Raw genomic sequence first — 13404 nt, forward strand, 5'->3', positions numbered from 1 at the left:
CTGATTGAGGCATAAAATACATATTTGTGATCAATTTAAGAATATGTTATGAATTCAAAGATAGCAACAATTCAAAGATAGCTTCAGTTTTGCATAAGATTTTGAATGTTGCCAACACAGAACAATTTGCAGTGCAATGTCTATGAATGATCTGCATGTGATAAGAAAATCTCAGTATCTTGGAGTGGCTACTCGATTTAAACCCTGCCAGTGTGTGAAACACCCCCTGGTCCCATGTTGGCTGGTTAAACCATGGCTGGCTGGCTGGCTGCAAATTCACTTGCCATAGTGTCATTGATGCTAGCTTCAATGGCAACAAAATGTTTGACTTAACAATTCTTCTTTTAAAAAACCTCTTTTCTAGTTTGGCAATGTGCTCTTCCAGACATTAATTGAGATATTTAAAAAAAAGTCTTCTCTTTTATCTTCGGTTTGAGAAATGAGGAACAATTCACTCTTTCCACCAAACTCTTGGAAAAAACGTTTTAAGATATTTAAGTTTTTCAGAGGTATGTCAGACACAGTTGCTAAGCTATGAAGGACCAACTGGGTGAACCAATTTGCTACAGCAACACCCTGAGGCAGATCAGTGCTGCCTCTCTAGTTAGTCAAGAATACTAAAGACAGAAGCTCACACATTGTGGGTGAGGCAGCTAAACATTGAGCTCTCCCTGAATTTGTATTTGAGCATCTATTTTTCCCTAATGGACAGCATATCATCAAAATAACAAGTTTATTTTCAGGGACTCCCAAGAATTCTGATTTTGAGACATTCAAGGGGGTCAAAGAGAGTAATTAGGGGATCCCAAACACCCCAGGACCCATTGTATTTTGCAACTTGCTCACCAGAAGAAGTAGAAAACATCCAAAAATTTAATTTAACCATCATTCTGTTTACCCTAACCATGTACTGTACTGTCTTAAGTAAATGCAGTGTGTCATTATCTTTGCCATTAGCTTGGATAGTCAACATCACCATATAAACCAAATTTTTTTCTGTAATTTTTACATAATCTGTGTACACATGAGAGGACAGTAACATTACATATTGGCTTGATTTGAGCCACAGAGAACACAAATAAGCACTTCTTTGAATGCCTCCATGCTTAAGACAGTTCTTTTCCACAGGATATGATAGGATTTTCACTGGCATGAGTAATATAATCTAAGGTTATTTCTATAGCTCATTTTATGGAAGGTAAATGGCACTGGAATCTTTACTGAAACGGAGTGTGCAGTCAGTGAAAATGACTGACATGCCAGCAAAATGTCGTCACCCCACATTCTCCCTGTCCAAACAGGGCTTTAGAAAGTTAAACGGACCTGCCAAAAATTAGCATCTAATATGTTATTTGTCATGTTGTGCGATATTCTGTAGTGCAGAGTTGCATTTGACAGAATACCTGACAGGAACGGGGTCTCTTGGATGTACATCTTCATATTAGTTGAGGCCCTGGGCTCCCAAGTTAAATCTAATTGATATATCTCATATTTATATTAGCAGCTGATTTCGCTTGTCTTAAGAAAAATACTTGAAACAAGCTAAATTATCTGCCACCACAGGTAATTTGGTACAGAGTAATGTAGAAGTGTACTGTAAAAAATAGTATCATGTCATTAAAATCTTCTATCTAGCCAATATATCTATCACTTTCAAAACTACAGCAATTAGTCCTCCTCATTTCCCAAATGCTTACAGAGTGTTGTTAAAAGAACAGGAGATGAAACACAGTGGTAAACATGCACCCCATCCCAACTTTTTTTTAACAAGTTGTTGGCATTAAATTCAAAATGTGCACATCTTTTTCAAAAAACAATAAATTTCCCAGTTTCAACATTTAGTATGTTGCCTTTGTAGTATTTTCCTTTAAAAATATGGTTTTCATGATTTGCATATCATTGCATCCTATTTTTATTTGCATTCTGCACAGCGTCCCAGCTTTTTTGGAAATGGGGTTCTAAAATAAGCAAAATCATCTACCAAAAAATAGTGTGATAATTGTCTACAAATTAAAATTAAAGTAATGAAAATTCTTTCCTAGCTCTTAACACAGCAATGCCAACTGTAATGTCTGAAGAATGTTGGAAATGGTGTGGTGGTTCTGAGCTGAGATGATGGAAAGTGTAACGTTCCTCATTGTCTCAAATTCACAGGCACAAATCCCTTCATGACGCGCTAAGGCTAAATCAGAAGTGGCTCTCTTCTCATTTACATGCTGTACTCCCTGCAGCATGAAACAATGTATTGCACTATATGTCATACAGGGAAATGTTTTGCATCCTTTCGACATCCAAGATGAGTCAAAGGCCTCAGGATCTAATATTCCTGGCCTTCCACCATATCCTGTCACTGCACTATTCATAAGGCATGTTCACAATGAGTGATGGAACATTTAAATAGGATTCAGAGATCTTTTCTGTAGAAAAGCATTCCCTGACAAGTTCTTTACAGCTCTCAGAAGCTGCTCTACCTGAAGCTAGAAAGTGTTCACCCTCAGTGTGAAAAAAATGTTTCTCTCGCTTCTACATGCTTTGAGTTCAAAGAACTTCAAATAATAAAAGAATGTAAAACACAGATTATTACTTTATAACTTACCATTAGAAGTTCAATTAACTCAATATAATAATTATTAATAATAATTCATAGTAGATATTGAATAATTCATAGTAGTTCCTAAATCATTCACAGTAGATACTGAATAGTTCATAGCAGTTACTGAATAATTCATAATAGAGACAGAAAAAATCATTTATAGCAAATACTGAATAACTTATAGTAGTTAAAGAATAAATCATAGCATATACTGAATACAGAGTCTTAAGATTAATAAATGAATAACAAGCTTAAAAGGTGCCAATAATATTTCTTTGGAGTGATACCATTAAACATTTTCTAGGGCCGCTATGTGAAGGTTCTATACCAGTGAAAATGTACCTCCAAGCCAAGAACAACAGAAAGCTTTATTATTAAGAATATAGGCTTTGAGGGGTTAAAGGCCAAAACAACTCCAAGCTGCACTGACTCGCTCCATCAGTCTCCCCAAGAAAAGTCATGCTGTAGTGGAGGATATCAGCTGACACTCAGTGCTTTACAACTCCCACAGCAAATAAAAAAGCAGAGTGACAACAAGTAGCGAGGAGGAGCGCGACGATACACAGGCATACAGAAAATGTAATATGAACAAATACCTAAACCGCTAAAGCTCAATCTCTCAGAATGGCCTTGAGGAGTAAATAATGATTTCCACGCTGTCCTGAAGCAGTACGCTGGCAATAAACTATACTCACAGGAGTGTTTTGGAGTGCTCAGAGTTCCATCACGCGGGCAAGAGAGCAGCGGAGCAGGCTGGAAACACTGGAACGAAAAAGAACAAATGAAAATAGATTACAGGGATTCAGCCATTTATCAAGGCCGAGCAGACAGATATCTGCTCAAAGATAGCGCCGCGATTCAAAGAGGAGGACCTTTTAAATCCCAGGCCTATCTAGAGCCTACTGGCTGTGCTGCGCAGTGCATCTACAGTTGTGTCAACATTGAATTTAGTTTAAAAGAGAGGGAATGGGAGAGAGAAAGAGAGAGAGAGAGAGACACACACACAGAGAAGGATTACTCCAAACGTACTGTAAAGGCTTAAAAGTGTCCTTGTGCTTTATTGTGCTCTTGAAAGTAATGGATTGCATTCAGGGTGACTCCAATTTCTCCTTGAGCTCAGGTTTCAGTTCGATAAACTTCAGGAAAGTTGCTCTGCTCTGAGTAAAACCTGCACACCACTGTATGAACACACTCTATCTGTCCTTACACCTGCTTTGCGGCATCTAGAAAAGCTTATTTCATATAGCATTACAGGTCCCTGATAAAGTATATGAACCCTTAAGTCTAGGTCATCTTTCAAAGGCATGGAATGTACTTGATTTTTTATGTGCCAGCTCGACACCAAGCTCTGCCTGCTTGTGTTAATGTTGTCACTGACTACATTTGCTTTTAATTTTCGGTGTTTATAGAGGCTGCTGAGTGAAGGAACCACCCTCGTCATAAAAGGCGTCCACAGACTGCACGAATATTGACTCAAATGTGCGTTCTCATTGTTCTACCTCGGCCGCCAATCGCTCTCCCTTTTCACAAAAGCCATTTTTACACAGCGCCTCTTAAAACGAGTCGCAGCCGAGCTTTGATAAGAAAAAGGAGCTGTTTCTTATCCGCAAAAAGACGTCCCCAGATGAAGGTTGTTCTGTAGCTAATAGGCCATCATGTACTCAAGAATGACACATTTGAGCATCTTAAGAAGATAGCTGTGAGAGGCATCAGCATGATCTTACACCCACACGCGCGCACACACTCACAGACAAACACACACATGCACGTTCGCTGAGGGAGTGAAAAAGGCCTCATCAAAGACAGTGTATTTAAAACCCGGCTGCTTTCACACACAGCTCTGCCAGAGGCAGCTAATGGGGGGATTTGGTGGGGGCAGAGGCTGTGAGAGTGATGAATATAGCAGGGGGGGAGGGCAGGCACTCTCAAATTCACCCTTAACAGCTGCTATTCCACACCGCCATCTCAATCCCAATCACGCAGACCCATCATACCGCTTAGTGCTGCCACTTCTGCATCTCATACACACTCCTCTGGATGGTATTCCATCAGGATGAGGTGATAGCTTCTTGATATCAGAAATTCAATCTGAACAAAAATAGTATTAGGACTAGTAAAAAATGAAATTTGGTACAAAAGCTGAAAGGAATTGTTTAGTGAAAAATCTAATTTACCCAATTTTCCACTTACTCCAGATGTGGTCCATCAGCCAAGACATGTCCAAATATTGCTTCTTTAGTTTAGAACTGGAGCTATCAGGCTAACATTGCTAAAAAGCATTAGAACTAATCCCAGTCTTATTACATACTAAGGTGTATTGTTCAGTAACTACAGGAACTTCAATGCAAACTGGTAAATAAATATTATAAATATTTTAAGTACATCTAGGAGCATGGATGTCAAAAATTTTCTTGAGCTATGTGGCTAACATTGCTAACAAGCATTAGAACTCAGTAGTCGCCCAAAAAGCCTGAATTGTTTCTCTACATATGTCTGTACATAGTAGTGAAAAAATATGTCACAGAAGACCCATTTTTTTGGTTAATAAAGTAATTGTTGCCATATGGCAACACCATGCAATAGAGGGCTAATTAACACTCAGAAAAAACACTGTTTCAGAAACTGACCTTGAAAAACTTTAAACCCCTAAAAATCCCAGTCATATTACATACTAAGGTGTATTATTCAGTATCTACTGGAACTTCAATGCAAACTGGTTGAGCTATTCTTTGGGCCCACCTGCAGGCCCTGGCCATTTAAGGGGTTGAATAAATATTTTAAGTACATCTAGGAGCATGGATGTCTAAACTTTTTCTTGAGCTACGTGGCTAACATTGCTAAAAAGCATTAGAACTCAATAGTCACCCAAAAAGCCTGAATTGTTTCTTTGCATATGTCTGTACATAGTAGTGAGACAAATATGTCACAGAAGAACCATTAATAAAGTAATTGTTGCCATATGGCAACACCATGCAATAGAGGGCTAATTAACACTCAGAAAAAAACACACTGTTTCTTGAAAAACTATAAGTTTTTTGAACCTTTAAAGTGTTCTTCATTTGCTTAATTCATGGGTTCCTTTATAGCATCATTCAAAGAGCTTTTTGTGGCACCTTTATATTTGAGAACATAAAACATGTACAAAGCTAACATTGCTCACAAACTTTAGAACTCAATAGTCACCCAAAAAGGCTGAACTGTTTCTTTACATACATCTTTACATAGTAATGAGAAAAATGTCATAAAAGAACAATTTTTGATTCCCTATCTGTGATGAAATGTGAGTGTGAAGAACCTGTTTGAAGTGTTTAAAAAGAAATTCTACATAAATTTCTAGCATCATATAATCATAATTTTTAGTACATAATGTCTGTGCATCTTGTGTCTTTTGAATTACAGACCGTTTGTTTATGTGCTGATATGCATACTGAGCTTACAGCACAAAACGCTTTATTTTCACAATAACTGTGAGATCAAGGAAGAAGTGTAGCAAAATTGGCATTAAGAGCACAAGCCATATGGGGAGAGCCGTCTGTTCTATAGGGAGCCTTATGTCTCTCTACATCTGCTGACGGCAGTAAGTTCGGTGCAAATGTATATGATGAAGAAATGAGCTTTATATCAAGCGTTCATTACTGTGGGGTAAAGCAGGGCTCTTTGAAGCTCAAATGATCAGATAATGTCAGTTTATGATTTCAGGGCGTGCTGTTCATGGCAAAGAGCCCTGAAATCATGCAAAAGTTGAATGAATCTAGCACACTGCTTCTGTCATATGAAAGCTTTGTGACCACATGGCTTTGTTTTTTTTCCTTCTTACACAATTGGAAAACACTAGATGTCGTTTTCATGATGAATGGATTAACAGAAATAATCCACAACTGCTTGGAATAAAAGCTTGCTACATAAATATCAGGGGTAGGAAGGAAAGAGGTATAAGTACTTCCTTAATGTACTTAACAGTAACATTTTTTAATAGCTGTACACTGTAAAATAATACTGTAAAATTTACAATAAATTACTGGCGATTTTAGTTGCCAGTAAAGTATTGTAAATTCACAGTATGGGACTGTAAATAATTTTACTGTAATTTTACAGAACTAAAACTCCCAGTGATAACTGTAAAATATACAGTATGATTATGTATGTATACAGTACTATACTGAATACTTTACTGAGCATTTCAGGCAAGTAAGACTTTTTAGTATTACTCATTACATTCCAAAGGAAAATCTGTGGTTTCTGCTTACTATATTTTCAAACGAGGCTCATTACTGCCGGGAAGTGCAAATACGTCAGAAACAAAAATCCTTTACTTACAAGAGCTATTTGACCTGGTTTATTAAAAAAAATAATTCTTAGTGTTTGCTCTACAAAAATATGCACTAAACTAATTGAACTGATATTAAAATCAGTCATTGTTTTTGCAAGTCTAATGTAAACCATTATCTACGCTCAATGTCATGGTTGCATACATCTAACACTCTATTGCATGAATTATTACTTAAAAATAATAAAAATGTTTGAATGTGTTTGTATTATTTAAAATTGCTTAAATAATGGAAAATATGTGAAAAATATATATATAAAGGGCGTCCTTGGTAAATTGTTGCCATATGGCAATAATGTGCAATTATGGAAAGTACCGTTAAATCTAATTTTTATCTAAAACCATTATTTTATAGAAAACAAAACTAAACAAATCCAACTTATACTTAGTGAAATGTATGACCCAATAATTACACAATCAAATCACTATCATTTCAATTGTATGTAACAGCAACATCATAATATGACAGTTACATACACCTGTAATAAGACATGGGGACATCATTTCTTGATCAAAAACAAATTTATTTCCTATTTAATTTCATTCAATCATTCTGTTTTGGTATCATTCAATTCATTTAGGCATTATCAACATGTTTGTATTAACTAGAAATGTACACAACAGTGGACCAACATATAATTTGGGTGGGACATTGTAATTCCTTCTGTTAAGACTATGAATTCCAGTGGTGTAATTTCTATTCCAGATAATATGTTACAAGTAAGAAATTACCATTACAAAAGTTTAATGTCTGAAATTACAAAATAAAAATTAAAATAATATATTTTACCAAATGTGACCAAATTATTATTTGCATATAGTTACCATATGGCAACAAATTCATTTTACCATTAAAAAAACCATGTCACATTTAAACTGGTTTTAATGATATAAATTCAAAGTTAACATAGCCCAGTTAGTATTTTCATTTTTTCTTGAAGGAACTTCTACAGCTGAAATATTGAACAATTGGTCAACTTTGGCATCCCTCAGGTCCTGACCTTCTCAGTGTCAAGTGTCCATGGAAAAAGGGAGTGCAAACAAGATTTCCTGGTAATGTGGTCATCAAGTATTTGTCCTTTCAAAGTAAAAGACCCTGTTCCCAAAACAGTAAAACATGGATTTTATGTCACTGCCTTTTAGAAAAATTGAGTCATTGTTGCCATATGGCAACACCATGCAACAGAGGGCTAATCAGCACTCAGAAATAAACATACTTTTTCAAAAATTGAACTAGAAAAACTTTAAAATAAATTCTTTAACTTTAAGTAAATAAAGGAGCATGTATGTCTATCCTTTACCTTAGTAAAAAATGTGATCCATATCAGTATCAGAGCACTTGTACTTTAACTTAAGTAAGTGTACTTCTTCGTACTTCTGCCACCTCAGATAAACATACATTAATGAACTTTTTTAGTAGGTGTTCTTATGACAGTGATTAGATATTTAAGATTAAAGCGTTAGTGACTCACTTTATTCACACAAACCAACTAAACATAGAAAACGTAGAGTGCTTCTGGCCAAGTGGGTCACCTCCTCTTTATCAGGCCGCTCAGCTCACACAGTACACAGTACCATTGGCCCAATAAAAAGCCAGGAGAGACACCTCATTACATGGAAACTCTTTGTTATATCGTCTTTCCTCCCTACTAAGAGAGGCACGAGAAAAGAAAGTAACGAGAGGCGGAATAGAGCTGTTTTGTGCTGCTGGACACAGCAGCGCTGCCATAGCAACAGACAGCGGCCGGGGTGGCTGGTGGTCGGCACGGGCTGGAGTGCGTTCAGCACTGACATGTCAGGGGGCGCACTACAGCAGGGGGCTGATCGTTTTTTGATGTAACAGCTGCTGGAGATGCCACATTAATGGGGAAAAAAAGGCAGCTTTATCACTATCACTGGAGGAAAGAAGCTCTTCACTAAAGTCCATCAGTGAATAACTCAATTTGCAAATACAGTAAGAGATCATGTAAAATTGCAGTTTATTATTAAATTATTGTGAAATAAAAAGTCCATAAACTATTTTTATCAGATATTGTTTTTTCCCACTTATTAAATGAATGTGGGTTTATGTACCAAGAACACTCATAACTCATGTTTACATGACCATTTTCTAACTTCTCTTTTGTGCCTTACAATGAAACGGGCTGTTTTTGTTACTGTGCCTTTAAGATTGATATAATATAAATGACTCTATAAATGTGTCTTCACTGATTTATGCTCCATTTAAAAAGCAACCTAGGCTAAAACACTTCTTATAATTTACATATATGTAAATGTGTCAGTTTTCATGACATCACAAAAAAATAAAAGCAAAATGGGCTGCTTTTGCGGCCTAATTTATGTATGGAGTGTTCTATATATGGAGCAATTAGTTCAAACTGCAGCCCCTTAGTTAAAAAAAGTAAAAAAAAAAAACACAATATATTCAGAACTTACATAATTACAGAGATTATGTTATGATCTATTTAAACACATGGCATGAATAGAGACAGTACTAAACTAATACATACACAATTATCATTTATAGGATACTTTCTATTGGGAGGTGTCTATTTCAAACCCTGAAACTTAAATTCCAACTTGTTAAAATAATACTTCTTTATTTATTTAATTTTTTTCATTTTAAAGATATTTGAGTTGAAATACTTAGATTCCTCATGAAATTAATTTTTATATTAAAAAAAAACTTTTTAAAAAATGCTGTCCCACATTTTCATGTCATTACCGAAACACAAAGAGTTTTAGTCTATTTTTTTTCATTGTTTCGAAGTAAATGTGTCCCACAGTCTGAAAATCAGTGTGTGACTTTAAGAATTGTCACTGCTGAAACAATATTTCTTGCAATTTCTTTAATTAAGTAAATGTTTTGGTGTTTTATTTACAAATATTATGATTTATACATGTTTAACTGTTCAAAGCTGTATTTGCTAGTCACACCAGCAAACTTGTTCATTTTAAAAAAAGCAGGGAAAACTCGGCTGATGGAACTTTTAAAGAGCAGGGAATTTTAGAGAATGTCTATAGATACTGTATGTTGTGTTTTTTCTGCCTGTATAGGTCAGTGGTTGAGATGTAAACAAAGTCATTCCGTTTGTTTTAATGTGAAATTTTTCATAATAGAGAAACTTTCTAACTAACCAGTGTCATTACAGTGTTGGTGATAGGAACCAGGGATCACCATGTCTGTTACATAAATACAAACATTTTATTTACTATTCAAAATGACCAGTAAACCTATATGTGTCTTCTGAATTTTTATATTTAATATTGATAACATTAAAGTAGTGTTTCATAAGGGTTAAAAAAGTGTTTAATTTTGCCTGCCTGTATTTCTGAGGTAAAAATACTATTAGCTTAAAAGCAAATATCAAATCTATCATAAAACAATGTCTCAGGTCTCAGACAACAAATATATAAAAAGAAGCTTTTAGAGGAATAAAACTCTTCCTATTGTCACGACTATTAACAGTTCTACCTCAGTACGTTTCTCTAGAATGGAGCATTTCACATCAAACCACTCTGATTTTATTTACAACTTAATGATTTTATTGCACAGAAATTTTGAAAAAATGGTGTAATTCCCCTTTAAGGTCAATTAAGGTTGAATATGTGTGCCTATAGAATTTATACAAAATTAAACTTACACAGTTTTCCTCCTTAAACCAAATGTAGTCAATCAGCCAGGACATATTTGGTGCCTGAAGTTTTTAGTTTTGCACTGAAGCTGTGAGGCTAATGTAGCTAACAAGTAATGGATGCTTACACTGGGTCCACAGAAGGCCTCAGGCTCTAAAGGTATTGGTTCCAGCCCTGCTTACCACCTGATTACATTAATGAGATTTTTTCCTTAACAACAAAGGCAACTTAATTAGTCAGATCAGGTGCTGTGGTGATTGAAACAAATGCCTGTAGACATTTTTTTCCCTACTTGAGTAGAGCGCTCACGATCTGTGACATCCTCATTTAAAGGAGCCCAAATGAGTTTTTGTGCTAATGTTGTGCTAATGGCCAACTAGCTGTGGGCTGAGTTTGCCAAACTCGTCACAGCATAAAGATCAACTTAGGATGGGTAAGTGAGTAGAACATTGAACACGCTCTGTAATAGTTCAAATGACTTTAGGACTAAGATGATTTTGTTGCCCAGAGCTTAAAACACTCACACTTTTTCCAAGCTTTTCTAAAAGAGGGAGAATGAGGAAGTGATGGTGTTTTGGACATTACAGTTTGACAAAAAGTTATAATTTTGTGGAAAGAAAAAACATCCTCTATATCCTTGCAATACTTTCGTCATTGCTTACAAAATAAGCCAAACAAACGTAAGCCACACAGACTCAAACCTAGAATGTAAATTGAGTGTAAGTAACAATCATTTATGATGTTATTACATTGAAACAGTAAAGCAAAATGACAACCTAGCACAGTGTAAAATGTGAAAAGGGATATTTTATGTAGTTAAACACATTTAAACAGAATGTGTTTTTTTGTCATTGTATTACCATGGCAACATCATCTGTGTATTTTCACAGCAATCAGACAAACATTTCTCCAGATTGATTGAAAACTGTTTTTGTACTGTAAAAGTACACTGTAAAAATGTCTCTGTAGAAATATTGTAAACTACCACTAGTACTACTACTAATAGGCTACTAGTTGCATTATTTTCACAGTAAATTATTCAATATCATTTGTTACAATATTAACAGTAAATAACAGTGAAATAGCAACTATGCACTGTGACTTCAGTCACCTGGAAAACTATTGCTGTGATGTAGCTGTATTCTATTGTACACTTACAGTAATCTCCTGTATTGTATTGTACTGAGCAATGCAACTCGGTAGCTAAACATGACATGACATGTTGTGAGCGGATTACAGTCTGATCACTCAAACCACATTCGGAAGGGGTTAAAGACCGATCTTGACTGCAAGTGTAAACGGAATGTGATTTCGTTATCCATATACAATTATGTGAGTGGAAATGCATTTACCAAGTGTTTGGAAAACTAAGGTGAGAGAAGGTGATAGAATAAACAATAACATAAAAGATGGAGGATACACGAGGCTGAAATTAGCCCAAACCAAGAGTCTTCAAGCTCTCCAAGCCAATGAAGGTGTCCAGCTTGTTCACTAATATTGTCACGAGGAAAAGCAAAATGGAAACGACGTATGTGCTGACATGCTTTTTACACAGGAAAAGTACAACTGGATCTCATCTTGTCAAACTCGGGATGCATTTTAGTGAAAAGTTTAAATGGAATCTGGCAAAAGTCACAATCCAGACACAAAACACATGTTAATTCAAGGTGTAAACAGGCTCTGAGAGAACATTATCTGGACATTTTTACACATACAGTAATCAAACATGTATTAAAATATATTCATATTTTATCCTGCTATTTCCTCTTTTGCTTTATAGACAAAAATAACCTCGCCACTGTATGAAACGGCCTCTTTTAACCAATCATATTTATTTTATTATAATATATTGTAGTGTCAGTGCACAAGAAGACACTGTGTGTACAGGCAAATGCTCTTTTATTTTCAACAGCAAGTCTTTGCAAATATTAGAAATGCTTAGTCTGGCGCTACCCCAGCACAAAGCTGGGGAGGGGGTTACAAGAAAGGACAGGACACAGATAAAGGGTGAACATACTCCCACACAAAGCCCACCCATCACAGACACAATTTAGCAACCCAAATGCAGCACAATAACACACAACAACAACAACAACAACAACGGCTACAACGAACATCCTTCTTCTACCAGGAGCGTGGTATCTCCCAATAGCCATATTGCATGGCCACACCCCCTAAGCTCCCCATGTCAGCGAAGCCCTTGGTGGACGCCACAGTAGTTTTTAGCTATTTAGGTCGGAAAGGTCATCTGATTTAAACAACATAGAACTGCATTGAATTAACCCCTTAAATGGCCAGTGCTGACCTGCGGGCCCAAACTTTACTAGACTTTTTAGTGACTGTTACAAGAAGCTCCTCTGTCTTAACCATGCCTATGGGGTAAGCTGTAACATTTGCACTGACTCTCTCTGCAGCAGACATGTGGACGTCGCTTGTTTATAAATCTTGGTCAAATACTTTTAAAACCAAGCAACTCATTCTCATGTTTTGCTGAATGCTCTTCTAATCCAGAGCATCTTCCTAACTGAAGTACCACAAAATAACATATTATTTTTCAATAAAAACCCTCACATCTAATCACTTCCTCCTTACTGAGGAGGTTTGTTGTGATTACATCAAATGCAGGTGCTAACAATAGCTAATTGAGGTTTTATCCAGTAATTCATTTAGTTTATTATGACACCACTGTAGCCTAGTTTTCTTGTTCAGCATTGAAAGTGAAGATTGTTGTTCTCTTTCAAAGTCCAGTGTTCTGGGCTGCTTTTGACCTTTGGCAAGCGTGCAGATGCAGAGGCAAAACAACTACAACGGTCAGGCTGTGGCACAGTACTGGTAGGTTGACATTTAA

The sequence above is a fragment of the Colossoma macropomum genome, unplaced genomic scaffold (assembly GCF_904425465.1).
Source record: "Colossoma macropomum unplaced genomic scaffold, Colossoma_macropomum, whole genome shotgun sequence".
Taxonomy (NCBI): domain Eukaryota; kingdom Metazoa; phylum Chordata; class Actinopteri; order Characiformes; family Serrasalmidae; genus Colossoma; species Colossoma macropomum.